The following is a 13,513-nucleotide window of genomic DNA, read 5'->3' on the forward strand; positions in this document are numbered from 1 at the left end:
TTCATAATGTGGGATAGGGTCCTTGAACGTGATGGGACTCAAAATTTAATTCTTTTTTTGAGTACCAATCTAAAATTTTGAGCCAAATAGAGCCCTATTAGAACTTTTAATGAAAACATACCCAACTATCATTTTGATGCTTTTGAAGTGTTATATGTTTCTAACACCTTTCATTCAATATGTGCAAACATCCCATAGTTATGAGTTGTCATTCCAAATCATTTAGTGAAGCATTATTTTGAGCATTGTTTAGATCTCCATTTTGCCTAAGTGTTAAACAACAACATGAAGCCTAGTTTGTAATTGAATATCTTGCACTCTGTTATGTTTCATGACTCACCACTTTGGGAGTATTTAGTATGAATATCCAAGAACCTATTTTTATAGTTTTAAAGTCATTTTGATATGTTTTGACCAATTTTTGAATCCCTCAAAGTTGGTTTTTTACTGTTGTTATGCTGATGCAAATTATTCATAATTCTGGGAGGCCCTGTCTGATCAGTTATAATTTTGACCCAATTGATCAAAATTAGAAAATTCCTTTTGAATTAAATTTTAGGGTTTAGACACTTGCTATGTTTTCAAACACAATTCCATTTGAATAGTTTTCAAATGTAATTCCAAATACAATTTATGAAGTTTTACTGGTGTCTAAAAGTGCAGATTTATATGCACCTGTTTGAGATGTCATAAATCTGAATCCATGATAGATGAGATCAAATGGATTGTACTAATATGTTAAAATATAAAAATACTTTAAGTGTGCCTATTTTAAAGTCTTGATGAATCCATTTTCATACTTATCTAGGTCCATTCCGTTTGAGAAAATCACTTTTTTGCCAATGTCCCCAGTTTTGCAATTTTGAGTACCCCACTTTGACTGCTTGCCAAATGTGCCCAATTATTCATCATGATCCCAAATCATAGATTAGAATCTCTTCATGACAATGAACTAATTCCCCAGTCTTTGTGCCCTAAAGTATCTATTTCACCTATTTCCAAATCCAAAACCAAAAACATATTATTATTTTCTAACGTGTTTGTTTGCAGACAGTTCAAAGAAGGAAATGTTGATGGTCAATATATTTTGACCCATGTGTCTTCATGATACAAAATTTGACATGGAAAAATAATTTGGAGTAGAGAATAAATATTTCAGATCTCACGGTCTGGTTGTTGGTTTTGGTCAATTTTTAAAGCCAGTTTCAGAGCTTTCCTATCAGAAAAACAAGATAAACTCAATTTTAAATGATCAATTAGTGGTCAAATTTGATTTTAATCAGTGCCAAGTGTTCAGTGGTTAGTTTTAAGGGTTAGGTTTTTCAATTTGATTTTTTTTTTTTAATAGCCAGAGCTACTTGGGGGCCCAACCAATTTCTTTAGATTGATAAAATACTCTGAGTTTTTGAGATGTTTAAAATATGTTATAATGATTTTAATTGTTATGATTACTTGGCATATGCACATATCATTTTAGGAAAATTGGATGTGTAAGTAATACACATAGTGGAAAAGGGGAATTGGATTACTTGGTGAAGTTTAAAATAGGAGCTTAGCTTATTTTGAAAATGGGTTTCCCTTCAACTAAAACGATCCAAGGTGTTCAATCTACTATTTTAAAGAACTCATTCTTCAAATAATGAATGCACACAATGATTATAGCCAACCTAAGAGGAGGGGCTTTAATCATTGACTTACCCAATCTTATCTTGAGGCTTCAAATTGTAAACCTAGTTGGTCTAAAATCCTATTATTTGGTGGAGGATTAAGAAATTATCTAAAATGTAAATTGGAGTTATATGTGCATCAAAAAAATAGGGGAGAAATTAGGCTATGTTAGAAATGATGAATATTGACTAAAGTGGTAATAGATATTTGAAGATGATACAACAAGTGTAGAATAAGTGAGTCAGTGATTTTTCTCAACACGCGTGGGATGCCCATTGGACTTGGATGAAGGCCATATGAATGTTTAAACAATTTGCATAGAAAAAGTATATCTTAAGGAATACATTGCATGTGTATTTGGGGCAACTAAAATGTATCGTGTCTTTTCAAAGTATTTGGAATGAACCCAGATGTTGAAGATTGTCAACCAAAAGCTAGGCAACAGTTGGAAGATATTAATTATGTGTCTTCTGAGTTTGAAGGAAACAATTGTCATGCAAGAAACATAGCTGAAGTGAGAATCTTAATTCAATGTTTCTTGCATTCATTTAATTACAATTTTGAACATCCTCAGTTCTTCTTTAAATGCTTTGAATGCATTGGGAAAAAAATTTAGGATGTTACCACACTAGTAAATTTGATCCCATTTTTAGACCATCTATTAAAATGGGGTCAAATTGGTTGGAACAGGCAAGGAAAAATGTGTTTTAAAAAAAATCCATGCCTGTCTTGGTCAAAATTTCAACCAACACAGGCTTCATATTGTTTTGAAAATGAAAAAGGTCATGCCCTATTTCATTGTTATGTAATTATTTTTAAAGTGGGAATTCCCTTTAGCTATAGTTTGGAAGCTTGAAATCTTTGTTTTTCTGTAAAAATGGGGAAGAGAAAGTCATCAAAGAAGGCTCCACCAAAGAAAAAGTAGGAAAAGCTGGGTACAGTCTTCAGTTGTCCTTTCTGCAACCATAACGCCAGTGTCGAGTGCAAAATGTAAGTTTTCCATTCCCTATTTTTTCTAGCTTTTTTTGTTTAGCCTTCATTTCTCTATTAAGGCATTCCACGAGCTTTGAAACCCTGATGTTGTGGATTATTTCAAATGAATTTGAATAATTCATGTTATTGAGGTATAGAGTGAGTATTTGTTCCGCAGATATCCATTCTTGAATCATCGATAACTTGCCCCAAAATCATGTGTGCACACTCTACATTGTTAAGCCAAACATAGGCTTCATATTTGGTCTATCAAATGCTTAATCTCAAGGAAATGGTTGGAAAGTTGGGCATGCTAGAGATCAGAGGATTGATCACACAAATTAAGGACAACTTGAACAATATTGATAATGCCACTGTGAGTATCTAACTAGGACTTTTCTTTTAATATTTTTTCTTTGTTCATAACCATGTTTGAATATCTTTGGCAACCTGAGTAGAAACCATCTGGACAACAAGATGCCACTTCAAAAAGAGAGACTTATTCAAAGGTTGGTCATGACTTAATAAAAGAGCTATGACAGAACAGTGATCAAAAATATGTTTCCAAGGTATTTAGACGATGCCAAACCTATTGTTTATTATAAAAGTGCTTCTTATTGACAATTAATAATGCAAATAGATAATTTCAAGAATAATTGTTTGAGCACTCTTGTTCCCAAAATCACCAAGGAAGTATTCCAAATTAGGGTTTTCTTTTCTTTTTTGGTTTCTTTTTCTTCTATTTCTTGAAGATTTTGTGTGAAGTACTCTATTTGTTTGTTCAGAAAGGGGGTTCTATTTTTGCTTGTGTAGATGGACAAGGCATCAATTTTTGGAGATACCATTAGATATGTGCAAGACTTGTAGAAGTAGGTGAAGGACATTAAAGCGAAGATTTGAAACAGACATTGAACTCTTTTTAGGTATCTTTCATTCTCATCCCCTTAATGGGTATGTGAATAAAATCAAACTTCTTCAACTCATGTCAATGTCTAAAGGCCTTCACACCACCAAATTCTCTCAAGGTTCAATCTCAACATCTTCCTTTTAGAAGAGCACAAATAAGATGCTATCTCAACATCCCCACTTATTGTCAAGCAACATTGGGCATCTATATTTTCAAATTCCTTTTAGGGTATATCTCAACCTTGTCTTTTTAGCAAGTACAAGAATAATAAAACTTCTTTCACTTAGTGTGAGGAACTTATGGTCTCCAAGCCACTAAAGATCATAACCTGTCCCTCTAATGGTTACATGAATAACCAAACTTCTTTGAATTATGTCCAATAAATGAAGGGTATCCATACCACTAATTTTCTTAGAGGTATAATCTTGACCAGTGCACAAATAATCAATTCTTTTTAGATGATCCCAAAATCATCTCTCTAATAAGCTCTTGAATAATTATACTAATACACAATCCTAGCCCCATTTCTTTAGAAATTGATGGATAATCAAATGTCTACCCCATCTCAAGCTTTCCCTTTTATAAGTAAACAAATAATAAAAATCCCTTACACCTAATATGAAGGTCTGCAGGGTATTCATGCAATCAAATTTGTTTTAAACATTGTCTTGATCTAAACTTTTCTATGACATTGCCTTCATCTCTTTTATAGGGCCACAAAAAACCAACCCTCTTCAATATTGTGTCAAGGATATAATAGCTTCCATGTTGGGCCATGTCTAATTCATTAAAAAAATAAATTAAATATTTGGTCTTCTTCAACTTATTATCAAGGATTGATAGTCCTTTGGACTAAAAATTCTTTCAAGGTGCAATTTCAACCCCATCCACTTAATAATAATCAAAGTTCATTTGTTAGTGTAAGGGTCTATTGAGTCTATAATATTGATTTTAGTATGGGTATGATCTAAATTGTGTCCTTTCACTACACAACATCACTACACTCCAAGAAAATCTTAAGACACAATATCAACTTCATCCATTTAATAGATACCCAAATAATAAAACTCATTTGATTTAGTATTGAGGCTTGATTGTATCCATATCATTAATCTTAGTTAGGGTACAATGTAAACCTCATCTTTTCATTGTAAGAGTCAATACAACCCAAATAAATCTAAGATACAATTGGAGAATTAGAATGTGATTGAAACCTCAAAGTTTGGAAGTTACTAGAGCATAGAGATAGACTGACAAGGATCACTTTATGGTATTGAATTTCTGTAAAACAATTTAGGTATAATGCTTAGTGATATTTTATTTTGAAGATACAGAGAATAGAAAGGAATGCTAAAACATTGTTCGAGTAAGTTAATTTCAGTCTAAAAGAATTTACACGCTCTATGTACACAATTAGTTTGTAAGGAAATGATATATTTATCAGTTTATATTGTTACGAAATACAGATTGTGAATTATCAGTTTGAATGAAAATCAGTATAGAAATATATCAATGACATTCAAATTTGTGATTGTAAATTAATTCTCTAGTGAAGTTCTGAATTGTGGTTCAGTTTGGTTGAAATAATACATAGATTGATAGAGTTTTTGCTCTGAGAAGGGAATTGTTGTTCCTAAGGGTTGGAGCCCTTAAAATTGTAAGCGAAGCTCATTGAGAAGGTTGGATTAGGATAGTAGATCCTAGCAGACTTTGTGTTTGTGGTTTTTTCCAAGTTTGTGTTAAGTCTTTTGGAGAAAAAAAACCTTAAGTATAGTTCTGAGAACTGGAGTTTACAAGTTTAGTACATATACTTTTAAAATTCTTAATGAAATTGGAAATGCTCATCTTATTGCCCCTTTCTTTAGGAATTGAAAAAATAAAATGAAGCTGTCATCTTGTACTTTTATGATATACTTGAGCTCATAAATATTTAATGTTTATGGAAGCCAATCATTTTGATCAGCAGCTACCTATTTCAATGCCTTCAGATATTATTGTTAGATATCATAGCATTTGCTAGGGAGCTTTGCAAAATGTACATCATACAGCTAGGGAAGTTGCATTCCTATTGCAGATATAGTGACAATTATACTTCCAACATGGCATCACTCCCATAGATGTTTTTACTTATTGAACTCATACTTTCATGCAAAGTCTCTTCTTCTGTCTTAGGATTGTTGGTTCAAACTTCAATTCTTCTCTGATATTGACTTTAAACGATATATTGTGGTGCTTGGCTAGAACTAGCCAACACTCTAATTTTTAGGTGTCACATTCACTTCTTGTTAATGGTATATTTCCTAATAGGGAAGGCTATGTTTCTTAGCTAATTTATCTTCAATGTTCTCTTCTGTCAACTTACCTCTGTTAAAGTATAACCATATTGTATAATGATCAATTAATGTGCAGACTTAGAGTTCTCAGCTTACCACTATTAGAATATAATTATATTCTTTAATGATCAATTAATGTGCAACTTAGAGTTTAATAAAGTCTTTTGGAGTTTAGATTCATCTGAAATAAGTCTTTATGTTCTATTTACTTTTTAACTCAATTTAACTCTATATAAGAAATTTTTTGTTTCTTAGTTTATCAATTGAATATCTTGGTAATTTTTTGTTTTTTGTTTTCTTAATCTAGTATCAAAGCTTAAGTTGAGCTTTGGGATATGAGAAAGTGAATCATTGTAGGGATTACAGTTGATTGTGATGTGTTGTCGAACTGCATGCGAAGACCAGTGAAGATTCAAGATCCATAAGTGAATATTGTCTTGTTCCATGCTGCTCATCCATGATTGTGGTTTATTTATTATTTTGAAGTTCTTTCTCATCATTTTAGGGAATTTTCAATAATGAACCTGGCAGGAGGATATAGAAGATTAATCTAGAAGCCAATTGATTATTTGTGGTATGAGAGGACTTCATTATTTTTATGATTTTGTTTTCATTTCATGTTTTCATTGAGGGGATCACTTTGAATTGATGGTTGTACTTGTAAATGACTACTATATAAGTTTGGATTTGATCCTTTCATTTGCTAGATGGTTATTTGTTTTCTAGTTTTATAAGTTAGCTTCTATATATAGGTCTTACTATCCTTTAAAATAAAATGATTTGTTTTCCTTCTAACATGATTTTCTCTCTTATTACTATTAGTGGTAATGTTTTGCAAGAATATCACCAAGTATGAGGACCCTACACAGTAGTTGGTCACAACAAATTTTGATGGACTAGCTAAATGTAATAATGTAAACAATAATGTGTTGCAGGAAACATCAAATGAAAAATCAATTGAACTTGAAAAATTGTTGGCTTTGAAGGGAGAGTAGAGCCCACAGAATAATGTAGTTGAAGGTTAAAATGAAGAAAAATTGAAAACAAATGTGAAGGAAGTTAATCATGATGGTGGCTCTGAAGCTTCATCAGATACTACTCTTCAAATAAGCTTCACCCTTCCCACTTCATGCTATGCAACAATGGCTATCTGTGAACTACTGAAAATATTAACCTCAGTATGTATTAGTAAAGTTATCATCCAATGATATGTTATTGCTTTATTTTGGGAGATTTGTGTGCATAATGTTGATTTGGATGTCATTGGTTTCTAGAATTGACTAGTTGTCATGCATTAATATAGGATTTTTGGTGGTAGACGACTTTTCACAAGACCTTGAATGACTGAGTGGTTGATTGATATTTCAAACTAATACCATTTTTTGTGGATATCAAGAGAAGAGCATTTGCAAACTATTCTACTAGTGCACATGTCTACAAAACATTATTTAGATAAATTGGAACATTTGTTAACATGATTCATATAAGTGAAGCATAGACTTGGATTGTTAGCTACCGCTCATGATTAGCATCTATGAAGAGAAAATAGTTAGGGGCAATTCTTTTTGGGGACTTCCTCTCATATTTGAGCTGGTTATATACTCTAGTTTTACTTGTGCTTGTCAACATTAAAATGGTGTTGCAAGGAAAATATGCTCTAAACTCTAGCTTTTGGGCATGTCATTTACTTGACAATCTACAATACAATTTAGGCATTATATCAGGACTCCCTTTGAGCAATTACCTCTTGCACAAAGGATTCTCAGTACTATATGTTGAGTAGATTATCAATTTAATTGAAATATGATGCTCACTACTTGCTTATATGTAGCCCAGTTTGTGTTGAATTCAAATGTAGCATTTTATTTGATTACATTAATTTCCACATGTTCATTTTTTGGTTGATCAAACTTATTTTACAATAACCAGAGTATTTTATTGAGCATGCACAACATAACCATTAAAGAGCCTTAAGCAAGTTTTTGCTAGGAAAAATTGTCATAAGCTTGGAGTTTGGATCTTGAGATTCGAACATTCTTTCTTAAAACTATAGGCCTGTGGACCATGGTAAGTTTGATTTCCAAATCTTCAAATATTTATGTTTAGCCCTTGCTATACATTTAATGAAAAATATTGTTCCAACACTACTCAATGTAGGATATTACAATGGAATTAGAACTGGTTGCCAGCCTGTCGGGTCATGGATGCACAAGGCACTCAAAAGTATACACTAGAAGGAGATGCTATTCTGCCAACAGAATGGGGGACTCTCAAGATTGTGCTACTAAAGTCATGGCACTATTAAGGGAACTCACTAGAAGTTAGGCTTAGCTTGAGGAAACCATGGTCAAAGGGGAACAATGGCAAAAGCTCATAGAAGATACTTTGTGGCTGTTGGCATTAGGGAGGCCAAATGGAGATCAAACCCATGATGCTCACACTTATTAACTGATTATACACATAGTGAATAATAAAGGAGGGAATTGAACCCTCCCTGAGGCTCACACTTGTTGAAGTCCACTTCAGCAATGGCCTTTCCTATGGAATTGCTGTCTAAAACCTTTCTAATGAGATAATGTGTTATGAGCTCTTCATCAGTGGGATGGAACTTGAATCCATGAGGCAGTTGTGCATTACCCATATCATGACTGTAACTAAAGTTAAGAGCCTCTATTATTGAATTCGCTTCCCTATCACCCATATTCATTTCCTTTGCTATTCACAATTCACATGATGCATTTATTCTATTTATTTTGATTTTCTCAATATAGTTTATGCTAAATTACTATAATCATGTTCATACTTATGAAAGTGCATTGATCACTAATTTTTTTGGTCTACATAGTATCAAAGTAGCAGGAGGACAAAAAGTATTTTCTATACCTTCTAACTCTGTTTTCCATTTAATCGTCGACATAATATGTCAATTTTTGGTAACTAGACCTTATTTTCAAAATTAAATATGAGGAGCCACACTTGTATATTTAATATTAATACCATTAATGTATAAGCAAAGGTAATATGATTTATCATGTTGAGATGTTTTTGTTTCTAGACTCTAGATGTTATTTATGGGACTCCTTTGCCATTATGAATCCAAAGTGATTATGAAGCAAAACTTATCGCAGATTCTTAAAAATTGGATTTGGAAATTTGTAACAAGTTCAACTTATAGGGGAAATATGTTCTATTCAGAGCTTCGCATACATAGGCGGTTTGATCTAAAAGGCTCATCTCAAGGTTGATCAACAGATAAAGTTGAAATTGATGAAACTACAACTCTCAAGGATCTAGATTTGAAGTTTGTGTTTCAACTTGAGCCAAAATGGCACCAGGCACTTCTAAAGCAATTATCTTAAGCCCTTGTTGTAATTAGTTTGGGATGAAATGCTTTTATATTTATTTGGCTATAGATTGCAATCATGAAAATAAATCAGTGTCAATTCAATGTACAAATTCCCACAACATTTCCTTGTGCCAACCTATTACTGGCTTGTGAAACATTTTGTATTTTAACTTTAAAATTATTTTCCATGGATCCAAAACATATTGTCAAATTATGATACAAATCTTTCAAGACTATAGATGTCAAGTAATAGCTGGCTTGCATTCTTAGTTTAATGTAAAATTTTCCACAATCTTCTTCCACAAAAAAACTGTTAATGAACAAGAACTTATTATAGCATAACATGTATAATTTTGGGGGTGTGTTGGTCAAAGATAAATATCCTAAACTTCCTATCATTATCACTAGTTTTGAAGATGGTACTGTATGCATTTGGCATTTTTAGCACATCCAACGATGTATACTTGTTATTTCTAGTCCATTGCTAACAATATTGGATAAAATCATAAATATATGGTCTCCTGTATATGGTGTACTTGTATGGTCTCCTATATATGGGTTGCATAAGGGACATATTGTCATGGGACTTGTATTTTTGTTTATGAAAGCAAAGAATACATTGATTAAATTTTGCAAGGATTATCATTATTGTACCTGACGAACATTTATCAATATTTAGATGTGATGGTTGAAGTTGTTATGTGTTGACAACTATGATTAACTATTGAAGTATTCCTTTGCAGGCTAGAAAATACATTGAATTATGGGCTAGAACATGTATGGGCCATTGGCTATGCAAAAGGGTCAAATTGGTGAGGATGTATTAATTTGTTAACACTTTTTATATTTGCTTTCATGTCAGTATCTAAATATCTACACTCTATATTTGTTCAACAAGCTAAAGACAAAACATTCCGTATGACCAATTACAAGACTCATCAATCAAACTAATATTGGCAAAATATTTTTTTATTTCATCTCTTAATGTTTTATGGTCATTTATTTTCACATACTTACAAACTCGGATTAATAGTAATAGTTGAATCACAAGGTCTATTGGGCTAGTTTGTTGAGCAAAAAGTGAAATTGTTTTTTTTTTCCTTTAAATCAATTCTTATTATAGCCTAAATAATTTTTTTTTCAATTTTTTATTTACTTAAAAAATACTCATATTATTTTATTTATTTATTTTATAAAATATAAATTTACCTTTTTACCTTTTTAAAATAAAACAAATTTTAATTTATTTATTTTTAACTATCTATCATAATTTCCATTTCTTATGCTATCTTTAAGTTGATTAATCTTTCTTTTCACAGGGTTGCTATTGGTTATGATGAAGGAACAACCATGATCAGAATTGATCATGAGGAGCCAGTTGCTAGTATGGACAGTGGTAGTAAGATTATTTGAGCAAAGCGCAATGAGATACAGACTGTAAATATTAAGGCAGTTGGGGCAAACATTGAGGTTAGACCTCTTTAACATAGTCCCTGAGGTTTACTATTGCATTCACAAAATTTATTTAGAAACTTCTTATCTACAAATTCATATTTTTGTTGAATTTTGTTGTTCACAGGTGACAGATGGGGAGAGATTTCCCTTAGCTATCAAGGAATTGGATAGTTGTGATTTGTATCCACAGGCAAGGACGTTGAGATAGTAATTGATCATTGTCTTAACTGTTAATGGGATTAGGGCTATAAACTTTATTTGAAAACATAAATGTATGTGGGTATGTTTTTGTGTTTTAGACAGATGTATTCAGGATATCTATGCTAGTATGTATGCGACAATTTTCATTTGACTTTGAGAACTCGTGCATATTATCTTTTTGCTAACATCTTTCATTGAGCAAAATAAAATCAACCATGGAAGTTCAATCTGGTCCACAAGATGACAAATAACTGGGGACTCATATTTAATTGTAGGAAAGAACTTCAAGTGATTGTTCATTGCCGACATACATCTTCCCATACAATAAATGGTTAAAATTCGTCAGCATGTGTATTTGAAATAGGTTGTCTGTGGGCTCTTAAGTTAATCTTTACCAATTTGCTGATAAATGAGTGATTGCAAACTCACAAGTTGCAACTTTCAAGACATGAAGGATTGTGCGAGCTGAAATATTTTTGAATAATCTCAAGCATATGATATACTATCTTGAATACAATCATGTTGGAAATTAAACGTCAACGCCTGCAGGTTGTCCTCGAGCCCCACACCCATCTACCCTGTCAGGTCACCGCAGGCATCCATGAACGACAGGCATTCATCTTTGGTAGGTGAGAGTTTGAAATTTGAACATTGAGAGGGAAAGGAAGGATATGACAAAAGGAATGTTTCTACATTCATTCATTCATTAAGTGAGATCAAGCAGATCAGAGAGAAGTTGCAGAGCTAAGCAGAGAAGGAAGAAGGAAGGAAGTTTGTGCCTGTAGTTGCACGTGGTTCCTTGTTCACTCTGTAAGTTTGTTGTTTGGATTTGTCCTGTTGAAGCAGTGATTGCTCTAGGCACCATTGTATGCAGCCATTAGAGTTGCAAGTTTAAAAGTTTATTGAAGTTTGAAGTATTATCAATTTAGGGTTATTTTAGAGTTTTTTGGTTGAAGCCGAATGCTCCCAAATTTTGTAATAGTTTAGTGAAGGATTTAATAGCAAGCAAGCAAGCATACTTGAATCTATTGATCTTCCCTTCTATGTTGCATTTGAGAAATTTGTTTGAAAGCTTAAAGCTTTGGCTCTCTGGTTTTAATGGTGAAAGCATGCACGTTGAAATCTCTTAAGTTATAATTTCTTTGTTGGAGCCGAGCTCACTCAACATCTATTGTTGCCAAGCATTTCCTTTGTGAGCCGGGCATACTCGGCATTTTCTACCAAGCTCCTCTTTGTGCCGAGTTCACTCGGCACCTATTGCCTATCACTCGGCACCTTCAAGTGCCAAGTGATTTTTGGAACTTAGCACCTTCCTGTGCTGAGCACTTTTCTTCAAGTGTCGAGCAAGCTGCCACTCGACACATTCACGTGCCGAGTAAAAACTGGCACTCGACACCTTCATGTGCCAAGCAATATTTATGTGCCGAGAAATTTTTTTAGGGTTAGGGTTGTGAGTATTGAGATTTAAATTTTAATTGGCATTTCTCACATGGTATCAGAGCTTTGAGGCCCCACATCCAAAGTGAGTTAGGGTATTTGTTTTTTCTTGGGATATTTATCATGGCAGGAGATGCAGGAAAGATATGGTAGTAGCCACCATCATTTAATGGATAGAATTATGATACATTTGCAAAGAAAATGAAAATCATTATGGTTGCAAATGATTTGTGGGAGTTTGTGGTCAATGGATTCAATGATGTGACTGATCCAACTCAGTATGCTGCTCTCACAAATGCATAGAAGACTCATTTGAGGAGTCAAGGAGGAAGGATGCTAAGACATTAAGTTTGATTGAAGCAGCAATGACAGAGACAATTTTTCCAAAGATTGCAACAGCAAATTATGCAAAGGAAGCATGGGATATCCTTGAGACGAACTTCAAGGGGATTGATAAAGTTCGTACTGTAAAGCTACAGAATATAAGGAGGGAGTTTGAGAACCTTTAGATGAAGGAAAATGAATCAGTTGCAAACTTCAGTTCAAGGACCTCCAATGTGATTAACCAATTGAAGTCAAATGAAGAAGACTATCAAGAGCAGAGGATAGTGGAAAAGATATTAAGGATTTTACCTCATAAATATGACCATTTGGTCATGACAATAGAAGAGGCAAAAGACCTCACTGTTTTGACAATGGATGAGTTGATGGGTTCTCTTCAAACCCATGAGTATAGGATCAATAGATCCACATATTCTACTTCCCAAGAGCAAGCATTCAAGGCTTAGTCAAATTCAAGAGGAAGGGGGAGAGGAAGAAATGGCTCAGGCAGGAACTCTAGAGGTAGAGGCCGAGGAAATGGAGGAAAAAGAAATGCTGCTGCAGAAAGCTCAAGAAGAGTGGATGGAGCAAGTAGCTCACAAAATACTTCAAGAGGAGGTAAGAAAAATTACAACTCAAATAAGAGTAATGTAGAATGCTACTACTATCATAAATATGGGCATTATGCAAATAAATGCTGGAAGAAGCAAAATGATCAGTCAGGACAAGAAAATGTGGCTGATGTGAACATGGGAAGTGGACCCAATGCTGCTGCCTTCATCATGTGTAATGTTGGTGAAGAAGGAATCCCTGAGGTTTGGTACCTCGACAGTGGATGTAGCAACCACATGAGTGGTAATGAAACTTTGTTTT

This window comes from Cupressus sempervirens, chromosome 1 (genome assembly GCF_028749045.1).
Source record: "Cupressus sempervirens isolate cs-2001-9-10 chromosome 1, ASM2874904v1, whole genome shotgun sequence".
Classification (NCBI taxonomy): domain Eukaryota; kingdom Viridiplantae; phylum Streptophyta; class Pinopsida; order Cupressales; family Cupressaceae; genus Cupressus; species Cupressus sempervirens.